We start from the raw sequence: 17,808 nt of genomic DNA on the forward strand, positions 1-17,808 counted from the left end.
AGGCCATGGCAGATCGATGTGGAAAGCAAGTAGGTACTAGGGATGCCATAACCCAGAGGGGTTTGCTAGTATCATGGACCCAGATGTGCAGAGATGGTGGTTTGCAGGTGCTGGTATTCTCTGAGCAGCAATAGCTGAGGGCTGCACTAAGCAATACAGACTATGCACTATACTGAGATAAAATCACGGAGCTTATGCTGAGATTCAGCTGGAAGAAGGCTGAATGACTCTAACAGGGCTCATCAATGGCAGCATTTCAGTTTGTAGCAGAGGCCAGAAGAAGCAGAAGCAAAAATCTCTTGACTGTCCCCATTTACTTCATATTGGGTCAGGCTGCGAAACTGTCTTGGAGCACTGAACTAATTTTAGAGGAAAATGAACCAGAAGATAAGCTTCAGGATTGTACCTGATACACTTACTAATGGGTGTTCAGTCCTCAGGGTCAGGCTAGAGTTCATCTAAAGTAAAACCCTGAAGAACATAAAGCGTGTGGTCAGCACTGACTATTTTATCCCGCGCATCCACTACTGTTGGGTGACATTACTTTTTCAGGTACACATAGCACAGATAACTATCAACAGCTAAAAAAAATTTAAACATTGATATGCCTGGGGAGGAAATAGAAATGTAGAGCTGTGTCTTCCTGCTGCCTGCACTCTTCATCTTTCTTTATAGAAATAGGTACCATTTGTTGTGCTTTACCCCAGCCCCATTGAACATACAATAGTGACTCCTTGGACTTTGGTCAGCTTAGGTGAAATATTTAGTTCATTTCTGTATACACCAGGAACTGGTGAAAGTGCCTCAGAGCAAGATATGCAAGAGGCTCATTCTGGTTAGCTTACCAAAACAATCATATAATTATTTTTTTAAGTAGTAAATAATGTGGGAAGTATTATTTTTTCTTTTTGATAGTGCAATTTCACAATGTGCATGTTTACGAACAAAGGAGTGAAGAGGAAGGTTGGCTAAAAATGGAGCTAAAATTTGTAGAAGGAAAGTTCTTGACCAGAAAAAGTCTTTATAGTTATCAAGATGGATGAATTCAGAGTATATATATACATACAGGGTGTGCTTAGAGTGTTTGTGCTAGTAATAAAGAAATTCATAGTTTGTCTCATGTATAATGTATTCATTTAAATTGTAACCACAATAAAAGACTTGCTCTTCTTTTCAATTAAATGTATTCAGAGTACTATGAGTTTCTTCTGAGATAGCTCTGTCGAGGTTGATGGTACTCCAATTTTAATCGTATATTTAAAATTTTATATTTTCTTTTTTCAATCATCTCCTGGAACCTTCAGAATCACCTTTACTTATTAAAATAATCAAGCTCCCCAATATGTTTTCTACTAAAGACAAATGCACCTGTAAATGATAAAAATTATCTGGCCCACTCTACGTGCATTAACAGGACAAGTGCTCTGTACTTAGCAACTGCTGTTCCAGTGAAACTCTCCATAATTGTGCCCATGATTCTTTCTGCACAAACAGCACTCACTGTATCCATGGCACCTGCCCTTTTCCATTTTCTCCTCATGATCCCGTTACATGCACGGTGTTTATTCTGGCTTTTTTTGTCAGTCATCTGTGTCTTTCCTTCTTCTGGAGAAGAAACAACTCCAAGATTTAAAATGCAAAGCCAATTCAGGAATCTCCTTTGAAATATCTGCTTTATCAGGTTCAGAAGAGAAATTCCCAACACAAGTGTTGGCTTAGATGTCTGATTTCTTTCACCTGCATGTCCAGGAGTTCTGCTGTTTGAATGGGATCAGGTAGAAAAAGCTAGGTGAAGCAGATAGATAATCATGGCCCCGAGACAACCTTTTTCTGTCTTCACTATAGCACTTTTTTCTTTTTTATAAAAGGTTTTTGACTCTGCCTCTCCTGCTGTTGCATTTGCAACCAGATTTTTTTGTCATCTTAACTTTTCCTCTGCCCTAGCAATTTTAAATCTAGAATAGCTGAAGGTGAGAGTGGTGATTCAGGATGCTGCAAATGCCAGACTATTTGGATGGTAAACACTCCCTAAGACTCTCTTCTTACCTGTCTCTAAAGGCCTTCCTGTCTTCTTCTCTTGCATAGTCTCCACAGATATGGCCCAAGGACTACACAGTCTTTATTTTTCTCCAACGTGTTGAACCACCACTCTTGGGTTTGAGACATATTAGAAAAGGCTGTGTTTTGGTCCCAGTTGCACGGTGGTCACAGGTTTACCAAATTAAACTCGTTATATCCCAACTTTCCACTTTGTTCAAGCAAAGGTTTTCAGCTGTTGGAGAGGAATTTTCTGAAAAGCAAATAACAGAATAATTATGCATTATTATGGTTTGGGTTTCCATGTCCTCTCCCCATCCTACTCTGTAATAGGGAGAGCTTTGATCTTTTGTATAGGAAGTCGATCTATATCTAGGATGAGTCTCCCTCAGTTTGAGCCTTGCTATCCTTAATGACAGTGACAAAATTTTAGTGTGAGAGTCCTTCTCTGTATGAAGAAAGATATATGCATATATAATGTATAAAATTGCACTTGTCCATAGCTTTTTATATGAACCCATGTACATACACAGAAGTCACCCAGACTACAGAACTGCACTACTGAAGGCATTCCTCAATTAATGTGAAGGAAAAGAATGTTGTGAAAACATGGTCCATGTTCCTGTAGTACCCAAAATAGTCAATATGACTTAAGTGGGACAATTTTGGCTTTTCCATTAGGAACCAAAACAACTCTGGTCTCAGTGGATCTGCACAAGACACTGTCATTATCACCGGATCATTGACACGATAGACCAAAACAGCTCCAGTCTATCGTGTCAATGTGCACTTAGGGAGTCCTTAATCCATGGATCATTGGCATACGATGCTGTAAAATCTCTGTAGGAGACGTTATGGTGTAGCAAGTCAATGCACACTTAGGGACTCCTCCATTTGTGAATCATTTACAGTGCATCACGCCAGTTTATACTCATGGAGCCTTTAATCTGCAGGTTGGTGCTTGTAGCATAGCCCTGTATACTGGAAATACTTGCAGGTTAGCTGTTGTACTGTAAACATAAAGTTCACTTACGTACATTTCGGTTTGCTCAAAAAGGAGCTCCTGAAGGCATATGAATTTCAGTGGCACAATGATGTAACATGCCATGAAAATTTGTAGCTTGCTGGGGTTCTACGGAATCTTTCAAAATCTCATTGTAAGAACAAAGGCCAAAAAAATGCTGCTGCTGAAACCTTTGTGGTTTTGACCCTCCTGTAAGTTTTTAAAAAATGCTTGAACCAGTCTTTTTAGCACGCTGCTTACAAAATAAATTAATCCCAAGGGCCTTCTGTGCTAAAGGATCATTGATCATTTTCATAAGAGCACAGAAAGTATCCTTTTCTGCAAATAATGAATGAGCTGCTGATCCAAAAATAAGACTATCAAGGCAGCTAAATATTTACCAGAATGATGAATTTTTTTAATGGTCTTCAGTTCCACAATGTATATTTGACAACTTGCAGATGCTTACCTACCTACTGACATGGCTCCATTAAGCCTAGAAGGTATGATTGGCTCCTGCAGGCTTGTGACCGCTAGTGGGTCCAGTTACTGAAAGCAGAGAAAAGGAAAGCTTCCTTTTAAGTATCCATTCCTCAAGCCTTCATCCTGGTATAAATCACTGTCATTCCATTGACTTCAGTAGGTTTGTGCCAATTAACACCAGCTGACAACCTAGCCCCATATTCAGTAAAAGCTAGTTTCCAAGGCTAATGGGGTTGAGTCAAACGTTTTGCTTACCAGGCAGCTTTGCCACAGGGAATTTTTAAATTTTTTTCTCCCCAAAATGGACGTAAAATTTACCAAACGCCAGTTCTGACTGCCTTGTTATTATGATCTCGTGGTTTCTTTTATGAGGACAAGGTAGGTCTACAAGGCCCTTTGCCAACATCCCCTCAGCACTGGTGAACACAAATGCTGTGTACCACTTGGTTACTGTCTCTCTTCCAGCTGCATGCACAGTTTGCATCATGCTCTGCTGCTCCACAGCAAAAGGGCATGGTAGGCATGCCAACCACGAACATGCCACCTCATTTAGAGAATCTACTGAAATGTGAAGCCTTTCTCTTCTGTTTGACCACAACAAAATGCCCCAGATGTTCAAGCTGGGATAAATGGGTGCCCTGGGCAGCTTTCCCTGCAAACTCGGCAGGACTGCTGCTGCAGACTTGCTGCAGGCAGGGCCATGGCATGACTGTCCAGGGCACTTGCCACTCATCATCAGGCAGCCCATGACACTCCATGTGTGCAGGCAGCATGGTGCACGTGGGCCAGCGTGGGAGCGCGGGCAGCAGTGCGCAGGCAGCTGAAGCTGCCTGTTCCCTGACTTGGAAACAAAAGCTCTTGACAGGGGCAAGAGTGCAAGCACAGTCAGAACTGGGGAGCCAGTGAAGCAGTAATCCAGGGAGTCAGTAGATCAGCTGTGGGGATGGGGGGAGAGCGGGGAGCAGAGGGTGGTGGCAAGGAGGGGGGAGAGCTGGCAGGTCTATTTGAATATCAGGCTCTGCCACACTCGAGGCTCCACTGACAACTTCATTACCTACACATATAAAAATGACTGCAGGGTAATGCAAATGGCTTTTGCGTTGTACACTCGCCTGCATCCTGCATGCTGGCTGCAGGCTCAAAAGACCTGGCGATGGAGCCTGGAGGCAGATGAGCTTTTGTCCAATTTAATAGGATATCTCTTCAAGGCATAATCCTCCCCTCCCACTCCCCATGCATTATGGAGTCCGGTCACCTGGCTTTTCAAGCATGGGGAGAGAAGGGGGGCTGCCTCCATCTTGACCTCATCTGTCAATCACAAAAGAAAGAAAGAGCAGGGGGAGAAGGAGGGAGGGATGCCTATCTATCTATAAGAAATTTCTAATGAATGTTAAGCAAATTTCTTACAGCCTGACATGGTGATCTAATTAATATTATAGAAATGTCGACGGAATATCATTCTGCAGATAGGATTTATCACCTTGAACTGCTGTATAACTGATGGTGAAGGAATAGGCACCCCCGTCCCCCCGATGCTGATTAAATTAGACATAAGCATCAATATGTTACTTATTGGAGACTAGAATTTCATGCTATTACTCTTCAGTTAATCAGAGAACTGTATCTTTTTTTAAAAGATATCAGACTCACAGTTCTGCTTGTCTGATAAAACAGATGAACAATTTGACTATGCAACACTCACTGTGTGGGCAAAAAATTCAAAAAGAATTCCCACCTAAAGCAGGCTTAAAGGTCTTGCAACGACTTTGGGTAAGCTCATCCTGAATCCACCCAAAATTTGGAATGGCATTGATTCAAATGAAAGGAGCAGGAATATAATAATTATTGTCCCTTTATTCAGCATGAAGAGACTGTTGAGGAGGAGGTCTGCCATTCATTTGCCCAAGGTGTTTAGAGACAAGTCTTTTCCTGCTATACAAGATGCACACAAGCCTTATTCCCTGGAACAAGGGCACCTGAGAGTGCCTGAGAACACTGGGCTGCAACAGAGTTCTGCTGCCTCTTGCCTGAACCAGTCAGAACCCACTGAGCTCTGACATTTACCTATCTACCAAACCCTCAAAATACAGAGTGAGCCTTAAGGTCTTCTTCTGAGGAGTTTTATCCTAATTATTTTTTGTTAGGGGACTCATGTGTGAGCAGCAAACTCCTCTTTCCATAGTAGTACATAACACCTGAAGTTGGTGGGTTTTTTTCCTAGACTTCCCTTTGTTCAGCCTTTATCATCCTTCCTCAAAGGATGTGTGCAGAAAACTCTTCCTCTTGGAGCAACTTTGTTCAGTGCTGAATGATCAGGGCACCTCAGCACCTGAACATCACCAATAATGATACCAGTGGTTGAAATAACTGACTTTTCCTTTATGTGTTTAGTGGCCAGGAATCATTATACAAAAAAAAAAAAAAAGGCAGGCAGGGAGGACGATGCTAGCTCTCATTACGTTTTGCAACGATGTGGCTATGAAAGAAGGTAGAGCTGTTCAAGAATGTGTAACTAGGCAAAAAGGGATGAGTCTAAGCATAGGAAAATTGTGACAGAATATCAGGAAACATTTCCTCACGGTGAGGCCTTCAATTGTGTAATGGTCACCCCAGGGAAGTGATAGAAGTCTTGGCACTTGAGTAATTTAAAATTAGAGTGGGTAAAGCACAGGGGAATATCCTGTTGGGAGCAATCCTGTATTGATAGTTGAATAGGCAGAGTCACCTAATTGGTCTTTTCAGGCAGAAGTGGGAGTCTGTGATGACTGATCTGTCCCTTAGGCATTAGGTTGCAGAATGACCATTTTGCATCACTAAATGCCTGTTCCTGATTTTCTGGTTGGACAGTTTAATGCATTTCTAAGCTTGACTAGCAGAGATGAATATTGTTGCATCCTATATGGGGCATAAAAATGTTAAGCTTGAAAGAAGCTCTTACGGCAGATAAGAGGATTTGTGATTCTGATCCAGAATGTTGTGATTAAAATCTAACAGCGTGATACAAAATTTAATGAATGGCTGTCAGCATCCTTTTGCTCAGGGTTCAATTTCACAATTCGTTTAATTTTGCACTGCTACCAGCAGCAGCAACCCTACCACTTCACAACACTGGCAACTGCTGCCTTCCCATCTTCTTTCTCCCTTGTGCCAGCACTAGTGACTGTGGGGCTGTGTGGTCAGCTAGATCTCTAAAAATGAAAAGTTACCCTGTGATACCTCCCAAAGACTTGTGCTCAGCCAAATCAGCTCTCAAAGCAGCTGCCTGCTGTGCTATGTGGATGCTGAGGCCAGCAGAAGCGAGGGATATGGATATACAGTTAGGCAGCTTCAGGTTGGGGGCTTTCAGTGACAGCCCAGACTTAGGTCAGTCTCTGCTGATCAGCAAATCCAGTCCTTTTTATTTTAATGTTTTGGAGAAATAAGGCACAGCCAGCATAAGCACTTTGCTGTGGTTGCATGGTCAGTCTCCAAGAGCTTCAGTTACCTTGGGGTCATCGTGTCATAACCTTCCCTTTAAGATCATGGGTAGAAGTCAGATACAGCACAGATGCGTAGTGTGGGATTCAGCTCATCTCATTTAGTTAGTTAGGCTTCCAGTATCAGCTTTCTGCAGCCCAAGAAGAGACACAGCATCTCCAGAGAGTGATTCACCTCCTGTATCTTAGGCTTAGCCTCGAGCGCCAGTTTCAGGCTGCGATGAATCTCAATGAGTGTAGAGGGAGCCCAGATGACTAATTCAGACTAGATATCTAATTTTCCACAGCAAAAGTGAGCTGGGGTGAATGCCTATCCTTGGATATAGAGAATTAGCCCATGAAGTGCTTGTGATAATGATAAGCTTCAAAATGATATTGAAATATTGTTTTAAATATACATTTAGCAATCAAATATTCTTTCAGAGAGGGAGCTCTGAAAAGTACCTTTTGGGATTGAGAAATGTTCTTTGTGGTCCCACAATGACAGTTCTCTGTCTCAAACAGGTGTTTCATCTCTCTCAGACATTCTTCTCAGACCCCAGAAGGAATAAACTCGCAGATTAATTTTGTTTTGTTTTTTATTAACTAGAACCATTTCCCCCTTAATCTGCAAAAAGCAGAAACAACTTGATAGCAAGCTAAGGCAAAGGGGTGGTAAGAGTGACGTGGGACATAGTCCCATTGTTAAAGCCTATTAGTGTGGCTTGTATACTCCTGGGTGCAGGCGCAGCCACACAGCTCCTCGCTCAGGTCACCACCCTTGGCATTAAGGTTTGTGATCGTGTGGACCACACAAATCACCCATGGCCCAAAAAGTACTCAGATGCACCACTTCACTTGTAATAGATGGTCTCACAGTTGTTACAACTGGCTACGAACTTGGACCTTTAAAAGCTGAGCTTTTCTAATACGTGTATGTTCTAGGCAGACACATTGTGTGAAGACTATGGCTGTGTGACTTCTGCTAATGCAGGAGATGACACACAACACAAATAAACACGGGCTGGATCACCCACCATTTTGTACTGTCTGTGTCCTATCCCCCTTACAAATGTACAGTCACATTTGTGGTTGTGTATAAGCATTCATTCATCACCCTTAGTCCTAAAGTACCAGGAGGCAAATACAGTGCAGTTCATCCCCTTTAAACATATAGGAACTCCTGTGTCCTAAGGAAAGCAAGGCTGGGGTATAACATTATGGGCTTTAAATTACACAAAGCTGCAAAATCCCTCTACTTTGATAGCTGTCTGTTTGCAGAGTGATGACAAAGTGCACCTTCCCAGCACAACTTAAAGACTGATCTTATACATTTACAGTAGAGATGAGGAAAATATATAAGGATTTACTAACATTCTGAAATGATGAAATGCAATAAGAGAGGAATGATAACTTTCCTTTTCAGCAACTGCTCTAACCTACACTAATGAGTAGACTGTTAGGAATTTTCTTCACTTAGCATTTCTCATTATTAATAAATTTTGCACTGACAACTATAAAGTGAACACTCTGGATTTATGCACCTAACCTAATTACATATGCTGCATGTACGCATTTCATTATTTACTTGACAGATTCATTCCTTGATACCATAAATAATTAAAGAAGGATCAAATATTAACAATCAGATACATGTTAATTCTCCTCAAATCTGGGGAAACAAACACATTTTATTTTCCATCCAATAAAAATGAGGTAAAATAAAATGCTTTCATTAGAAGGATTTAAAAAAACAGGTAAAGTTCTAAAGTGTCATTTTTATTTTGTATAGAGTGAAAATTAAAATGTCCAGCTGCTCTCTAGTTCCTTTACATGAACATATATAGCAATTTTAATAAGTATAAAATGTTAGTAATTCCTTTTTGACAGTTTCTAAATGAAGCATTTTGGTTTAGTGTTTGTCAGGCAATCTCAGAGCAAGGCAGCTTCAAATAAAAAGTCTGATCCTGTCTCCATGAATGTCAACAACAAATTTGTACTGAACTTCAGGTAAAACAGCATCCATTCCATTATTTCCTATGTATTAGCGGTTCATTTCCTTCCAGACTGGAAACCCAAACTTTCCCTCTTCCACCAAGCACTATCAGCTGAGCAAGTGCCTGATCCTATTCACTGGGGAGGGCCGACAGTGCCCAGGGGTAGCCAAGAGCCCAATGTGTGCAGGATTCAGCCCTAATGTGAATAAAAGGGGAAATTCTGCTCCTACCCCTTTCTACTGCTATGTTACATCCTCTCTGGAAGCATCCTGCTCTGATTTGGTGGCGTTTTCTGTAGAGGGTGTTGCACAGCAGGAACCAGGCAAGGCAAGGAACTATGTGGCCCTTCCTGTGCCAGCAATGGCTGGGGGGCAAGAGCTGCCAGACAGCTTCAAGAGCTGTTCAGGACCTCCAGAGTAAGGGCTCTTCTCAGAAGAGTTACTGCTTAAGCTTTGAGTTATAATTAAATCTGCAGGCGAATTATTTGTGACGGAAAGCTGCTCCCAGTCACAAACCCGTACAAACTGTCTTGCCTGCTGTGCAATTTAAATTGATGTTTAAATATTTTTCTACACATTATTCAATATCTCCATTTGATCAAAAATATTCTCCAATTTGAACAAATTTACTTTTGGATATCACATCCCACAATTTTATCATTTTAAAGGTGTTAAAAATTCATAGATTGCCACATTATTCATCATGCAAGATTAATGCCAGCCTGACAGGTTTTTCAAAGATGTGGGTTTTTTTTTCCTAAGTGCATATACCATATCTGTATGAGATGTACCATGGTTGTTGAATATTGATTATTCACATCCCCTTTCTTATTTTTGATGCTAAAGAGAGAATATTAGGGTGTGATTGTCAGGGTTAGCGTCTCTCTGACCTACACATGTACTATTAATAATTTATGAGTTGATTTGAAATAGATCTCTGCAAAATGAGCTGGCAATAAGCAGGGCTGTCTAAGATGACAAAGATTCAGAACAGGCCAACTCATGTACATTAGCTTCCTGGTTTCAGATTTTCAATCTGAAAACAAAACGAAACAAAAACTCAGTGTGGTTTATGCAGTAGTTAGGAATTTATTATTTGAATACACCAAGAAATATCAGTGCTACATATTAAAAGCTAAGTCTGGATGATGAAGTTGATATATTGATTGAACATTCTAAAGTATTACGCTTGTTCAACTGTATAAATATATATATATGATGCATGAAGAAGCAATAAAAAGTATGGCAATCTGTTGGTCAAGTGGATGAGCATCAGCTTACAAATACAGAGCCAGCTCATAGACTCCTAATTCCATTTAAGAGTTGTCTCCTTGAACCCAAAGAAGATAAAAATAACAAAGGTCAAGACCTGCAAATGCAGCTGCTGGATTGGCTTGTGGTTGCCAGCATCTAATGGGAGCTCTTCAAAGATTAATATCACGGATTTTTTACTTCTTTCTTTGCACTTTATCTCTTAAATTAGAAAGCAACCCTGCTTATGTCCACAGACTTACTGAGGATGCCCACATTGCATTTAAGGGGTGTCCTCAGGAGCAGACCTGGAAAAGGCAGCCTGTCCCCTTTCACTGATGTCAGGCACACCCTGACAAGGTGCCTCTGGCAGAGCTGAACCCTGCCACAGCACTCATGGAGAGGAGGGTGAACCCTGGCAAGGGACAGTGAGAGCACAAAGTGTCCCACCAGAGCAGGGCAGGGGTGGCCACACTTCAGGACCTCCCAGACAGGATTATGTGTGATGGCAGCAAGTGAGACGGCTAAGAAACCACAGCAAGGGTGCCCACTGCTTTTCAAAGGGCATTCCTATCAGTTTTGTAGTAAACAAGTAAACTCCGCCAGCTCCCCCAAAAGAAACAGATCTAGTAAATGTCAGGCCTCATCACCTGACGTTGGGCTTCTCTACGTCTGCCTTTTTTTCTTGTCTACTGGACTAAGTGTTTTTGTTACTCACTGACAAAGTGTATTTCTGGTTTCCTTGTCACACACACTGATGTGATCCTGAGCCCTTAACCTGCATGGAAATATAGCATATAAGGTGGAAGTTTTTTTTAAAATGTGATGCAAAATCAAATGGCAAAAGCAGAAGTCCAGCTGACCTGAAAAGGAAGGATACTGTTACTTAAACTGCTAACAGCCAACAGTTAGGCAGAGGGCAACTAGTTAATACCTTGTTACAATTCTAAAATAAAGATGTTCAACCAAGGAAATTACACTGAGCAGCATAAGCCAGAGCAGCACAGAGCAGCACGTCAAGAGTCACAGGAGTGTTGCAGTGACGCAGAGACAATGAAATGGGATGACACCAGCTCTTCTCAGTGGGAGGATTTTCTCCATCTGTCTCCTGGGAGTTTTGCTGCACATCCATTGCAGGAAACCTTTCCACCAAAAGTGCCAGCAAGCCTTTTGGGAATCTTATTAATATTCTTCCTCAGTGCTGTAAAGTATGCTGCAGACAGGAGATGACAGTTGCCTTACTATGAGCAAGGGATGAGCAGGAGGCTAACACCAGCGCTGACACACTCCAGTAAAACTGCACTGCTGGTATCTCGAAATAAGAAATGAATCAGGAGGGAGAATTGACTCATAAGCGCAAGCCCAGCCAGCAGCTAAAGTGGTTATTTATTATTTGCAGTATGGTGCACTGAACACGTGCTTCCCAGACAAATCGCAGGGCAAGGTCCTTGCCCTGAAGAACATACAATTTATGGAGCCGACCCTGCAAGATGCTGCAGGCCCTCCCGGGAAGACCAGAGCAATTTCATCTCAGGATCATTTTGGCACATCTTGGGAGGTCTTGCCTCTCCTGCTAACACAAATGGTTCTTTTGACCCCAGGGGATGACTTCTGTAAGTGGGGGTGATTTGGTTGTTAATCTGTGATTCATGAGAAGTAAAATCTTTTATCTGTCTGCAGAGTTTCTGCATGTGCACAGTATTAATACCTGCCTAAGTGAGAGGGAAGCTTGAACTCTCCAGATCTATCACGAGAGCTGCAAAGAGTCATGCATTCAAGTGGCAGAGTTCAGCACATGTCTCTCAGCAGACCTCAAAGCACCATTTCCTGGGGGGAATCTGAGCAGGGTGAAACCACATCAAAGTGGTGCAAACAGGGAATGAGCAAGAGAAGTGACTTTCCTGCTGCTGATATGCCTGACACTAACCCACAGCCAAAGAAGTCTCCGTCAGCTGTGGCAGGAGGGTTTCATCCAGGGGCTCCTCCTTGCCTTCCCAGCTATGGCAAACAGAGAAACAGAGAACTGCTGGAAGATCCTTCTCTAGGAACTACATTTCACTTTACAAAGCCAAATCTTTGAGGTCTCTCCTTCTTGAGCTATTCCCACATGGGAATTTGGACACTGCCTGCAAAGAAATTTCAGGGCATGCAAAAGTTGATAGTTACGAACTAGTGCAAGCACATCGCCACCACGGCCATGAACTGGCTCTCCAAATTATGTTTCACTAAATTTAACATTCAGGACTCTGCTTCCTTGTGTTGCATCCAGAAAAACACCAAGTACTTGGTTCTCAGACCAGCAAAATTCTTTGTGGAATCCCAAGCCCTGAAGTAGCCCAGAATACTCCTCTCCTTACAGGATGCAACACATCAGGGCACATCCAGCTCTTCAATACAAAGCATCAATGAGTTTGCCATCTTCAGAAGGAAACATAAACCTCATCTTTTTACAATGGCTCCAACATTATCCAGGAACAAGGAGGGACAAACTAAACCAAGGAATTTCCTAATGGCTTTCTTCTGTGGGAAAGAGGAAAGATAACATTGTACTTCTGGCTCTTGGAAAGGACAAGAACTTTCTTATTTACAGGCAGTGGCCTGTGCTGATAAATGCATTGTAGGAAGCCATTGTGATTAGTAAGGAACAAAGTGGGAGGGAAGATCCAGTAGAGCTCCAGCACAGCACAATGCCCTGTCCTTGGCACAGTCTTCATCTCCTTCTCAGAAGTCATTGACTCTTTCTACAAACAATGCAGAATTAAGGATAGGCTTGCAGAGCCTTCTGGTGAAGTGTTTCAGTCACCAGCCACCTCAAGAAAAAGATCTGCCCAGAAACTAAAATATGAACCTTAAAAGATTCTTCTTGGTTTTAATTAAATGAGCTGTTGTAATCTAAAAAAAATGTATTTACCTATAATGTTTATATTTTAAGTCAATTTTTGAGACTTTTTTTACTTATGAAAGGTCAGACCATACATCCCATCAGCAGAAGAAATTCACACCATGAGGACATCTGCTGGAATCAGCTGAACGGGCAACACAACTTTGGTAAGGGAAGTTTGCTGTGCTCATTCGCACAAATGGTCTTCAGTCATGTTAGCGGCTCCAAATTGTTTTAGTAAGTACTGTCATGGATGGATGAGTAAAGACTGAAAGATCTGGCCAAAGTCAATCTTTCTTATACTTTTCAGTCAACATCAGCTCCACTTCCTTCAGTCCAGTTCCAATGTTAACACCATCTGATGGCAACAAAACCACAGCACTTCTCCAAGTACCCCTCAGAGAAAATCCTGTCAGTGCTGCTTATTTAACCAAGCTAAACAAGGTACCATAATTGCCTCTCTTCTCTCCTCCTGATTTTTTAATTAGCGAGAAGACTGAGTAACTCTCTTTTTACAAAACAGACATAAATTTCTGTTCTGAACACTGCAACCCCAAAGATAATTAGCCCAAAATTTTCAAATGCAACAGATGCCAGAGGGAGTTTGATTTCCAAGTGCCGGAGTGCCCAGTGCTTGGAAGTAAAAGAAAAAGCCTTTCAGGTGTTTTAAATCAAACATCAATAACTGGGACCCCTCTGCTACCTCTTAGAAGTGCTTCATGCTGATAGCTGGGGTGAGATTTTCACAAAGAGCATGGCACTTTGTCTCTCTCATCAGGTAAAGCAGCGGAGCCCAGCAGCAGGAGGAACGCTGTTCTTCCCTTATCTGTGAGAGATGCCTGGTACATCATTGTGGTCACTTCACTGTTCCTCAGTTTCCTCAGCTGTAAAATAGTAGATCCTGTTTATTGTAAGGATGAATTAATTCCTCATCACAAAAGGCTTTGAAACTCTGGACGGGGAAGTTTTATCCTAAACACAGACAAATTATTAACTTCCTATATCCAGCCCATGATGTGCTGACTCTGGTGCCAAGGTGGAGCTTTGACTTCGCAGCAAAATTCAAACCATCCAGGATCAAAACTTGCTTTTATACTTCTTTTTGTGCGTGACCAAATTGGCAGCATTTTTATGGGTAGACAGTCATATCCCACCTCCTCTCCCATTGCTTTAGATCACTAGAAGTAGCAAGAGTTTTAGGTCTTTTGGAGAGCAGAAAATAGTAATAAAATAGAAGATTCATAGAAACAGCACTTAAAAGGCATTTCTTGCCATGCAATAAGAAGCTATCCTATTACTATAAACAGGTTACTCTTCCAATGAAGTTACTTCTTGTGGTTAAGTACTACTGTTCCAAGGTGGACATTCACACGGTTACTTTTCTGTCATAAGACTGGGTCTTGAACATCAAGACCCTTGAACATCAGGGGTGTGGTGAGCTTCTTCAGGGAATGAGTCAAAGCAACTAAATTTGTTTAGGAACCAATCTCCCTAAGCCAATGTTAACTTCTGAGAAAAGCTCTGCCCACATTTTTAGTGCTTCAGTCTCATAATTCAACACGCAGAGCTTTCAAATGATCATTGGAAGTAAAAGGTGGTGTGCAGACACAAATGGGAACACAGGAACCTGGACCTTGTGGGTTAACTCCTGTCCCACATTGAGATCTCTTAATAAAGCCAATTTCAAGGGATAAGCTGGATCCAGATCAAGTTGTATCTTACTACCTGACAGCCATTGTCTTCAAAAAAGCAAGAACTGGGTCAAACCAGCAGTTACTGTGACTCTGAATCTGCTTTCAGACAGGGGCCACCAGCAAATGCTGAAAGTAGACTGCAAGGGCAAGACAGGAATAGGGAGAAGCCTCCCTCCTGGGACACCTGCCCATCTCTCAGCCCCACACTAACTGTTTTCATCTCCACACAGGGATAAATACACAAGCCCAAAATTTGGGAAAAAAGCCTCCAAGAAGTAATCACATATCCAGATGAACACAACTCAGGGAGTGAGCTGTTAAAATATCTCAGAGCATCCAGGCCCAAGTGAGAAGTGCTCTGAAGAACTCAGGGCTGCATTTTCAAGTTTTTAACACCTTCATCCAACTCAAGCTTTTAAGATGTTTGGCCACCTATGGCCGCTGACTGCCTTTTCCTCACAGAAACCTGTTAAGAATGTATTGCTTAAATAGAAAATAAAACAGAATCAAGATTCCTGATGCTCAGCTCAGAGGCGTGACTTCAGAAAAATCACAAGTACTCCCTTTCTGAAGAACAAGGAGATACTGTCTTTTGAAACAGTTTTCATTACCTGTTCAAGTAACAGGAAACAAGAACCTATGCAAGGTCTTAGCAACTGGAAATACATGGCACTTTAAAAGCACAAACATACAAAAAAGAAAGGATAAACTTCACAGTCCACTTTATCATCACTATTATTGATCAGTTAGGACAAGGGGTGATGGCTTTAAACTTAAAGAGGGTAGGTTAAAATTTGATATTAGGAAGAAATTCTTTACTGTGAGGTGGTGAGGCACTGGAATAGGCAGCCCAGAGAAGTCGTTGACAACCCATCCCCCAAGTGTTCAAGGCCAGGTTGGATGGGGCTTTGAGCAAGCTGGTCAAGTGGAAAGAGTCTCTGCCTCTGGTAGGGGAGTTGGAGCTAGATGATCTTTAATGTTGCTTTCAACCCAACCCATTCTATGATCCTATGATACCACACATTGAAGACTCATGACTTAATATAAGCATAAGTACACCAAAAATAGAAAATAAATCCAGAACTTCATCTACTACCTATTATCTTTCACAAACAAAAAATGAGTTTGCACCATATTTGAAAATGACTGTTTTAAAATGTTCTCTATTTCAAAGCAGACATTTTTTCTGTTTTGAGGGAGAAATTAACTATAGCACATTTTAAAAGGCCACCTATTTGTTCAAACAAAAATGTCATTTTTAATCTGAGTGCCTTTCAGAAGATAGAATGTTTTCACCCTCAGCATAAGAAGCATGAAGTTTTTACCATTGACTTCAACTGAACCAGCACTTGATATGTCTTAACCAATTCTACTGTGAAATTTGCATTTAGTATTTGTACTGGTATTGTTGTAAGTTACAAAATATCTGAAGCAAATATGTTTTTATTCAGAAGGCTTAACTGTTTTTTTTTTCTGTATTCAGTTTTCTGTATCATGTTTTCACTTTGTTTTCCGATTAACCATGAAAGAATAAAAATAACGTAAGAATCTGACAAAATATTCATCTCAGCTGATGACTGTTTTCTTACAAGCAAAAAAAATAAAAAGGAGAAGACACTATGAGTAATTTTGCAAGCACTCAAGATCATCACTGCCACAGGAAAGTTCTGCCACTCAGGCATGTTTTAAATATAACCATGGGAAAAAATCAGAGAAAGTGCAAATACTTGTAATTACAGCATCCATTTAAACTTTACAATGTATTTTATTGCTGTTAGAAATAATTCTAAGCTCAGGCATATGCTGGCACATTTAACATGGAAATTAGCTGTGACTGATAAAAATTTAGTACATTTTAGTAAAACCTATAGCTGCAGCACTACCTGAGTAGTTTGCTCCTCCTGATCATTAAAAAAAGCAAAGATAAACTAAGTAAGACAATGGTTGAGTTTGGTGTACCATCACAAAAGATAAATTATTCCCTACCTTTGGGGAAATGTGTGATAGCTGACACATGTGAAGATTTTTTAATTTATCAGGAGACAGTAAAATAAAATACATTCTTTGAAGGAGCACAATCAAATTGCAATCTCTTGATCTGGATTGGGTTTAATTGTTCTTTTGAATGGAGGAGATTAAAACTATGATCCAGATTATTAGCTGACAACTACAAGAGCAATGTGAAGCATACAATGGAGCTAGATCTATATGCCCAAGACACAGCAGCCCTTCTTCAAAGAGTTTACAACGTGGTGAGGACTCCAGCACTAAGTGCTTAACTCTTAGAAGATTCCCAAATTTAGGACTGAATGCTCAAGTTTTGGTACTGTGATTCGTGTAATCATTCCAATACAATGATGGACAACAAGACAATATGTATATGGCCAAAGATGTCCAGAGGACTCAAGCCACATAGGCCTTATTAGTTGTGTTTTATTTTTAATCTGCATTTGCCCTTACAGTCGTTGCAAACAATTGTGTTTTTACTGTCCAAACCCCTGTTTTACATCTTTTCCTTTCTCCACAGAAGCAAATGGCAGATCTAAGCAATCATGAAGGGGAAATGTTCAACTATCAAAGGGCATAAAGAAAAGAAACAATAAGAAAAGGAAAAATACCCCTCCATCTCTGCATAGCATTTATCACAAGAGCAGGGAAACACTTAGCATGTAGAAATATGATGATGCATCATGAAAACCTTTTAATGTCTTGGCTAACAACTGTATTCACTACCAGGGCAGTCATTAACAGGTTGCCAGGAGAGAAAATAAAAGCTCCTAGACTGTTTCCATACTGTCTGCACTCAATGGTATTGGTAATTGGTATATATAACTATTATACCAATGCCAAGAAATTATAATGGGATGAGGGCCCGCCCCAGCCAGGCACCATGAAAAACCATACTGAGAGGTTGTCAGGAACCAGTGGACAAAGGGAGTTTTCTTACTCTTGTCTTGAAGTTGAGGCATATCATGTGCAGCAGAGCCACGCTTGCCATGGCTGCATGG

The sequence above is a fragment of the Pipra filicauda genome, unplaced genomic scaffold (genome assembly GCF_003945595.2).
Source record: "Pipra filicauda isolate LSUMZ 115617 unplaced genomic scaffold, ASM394559v2 scaffold88_size2543281_pilon, whole genome shotgun sequence".
Classification (NCBI taxonomy): domain Eukaryota; kingdom Metazoa; phylum Chordata; class Aves; order Passeriformes; family Pipridae; genus Pipra; species Pipra filicauda.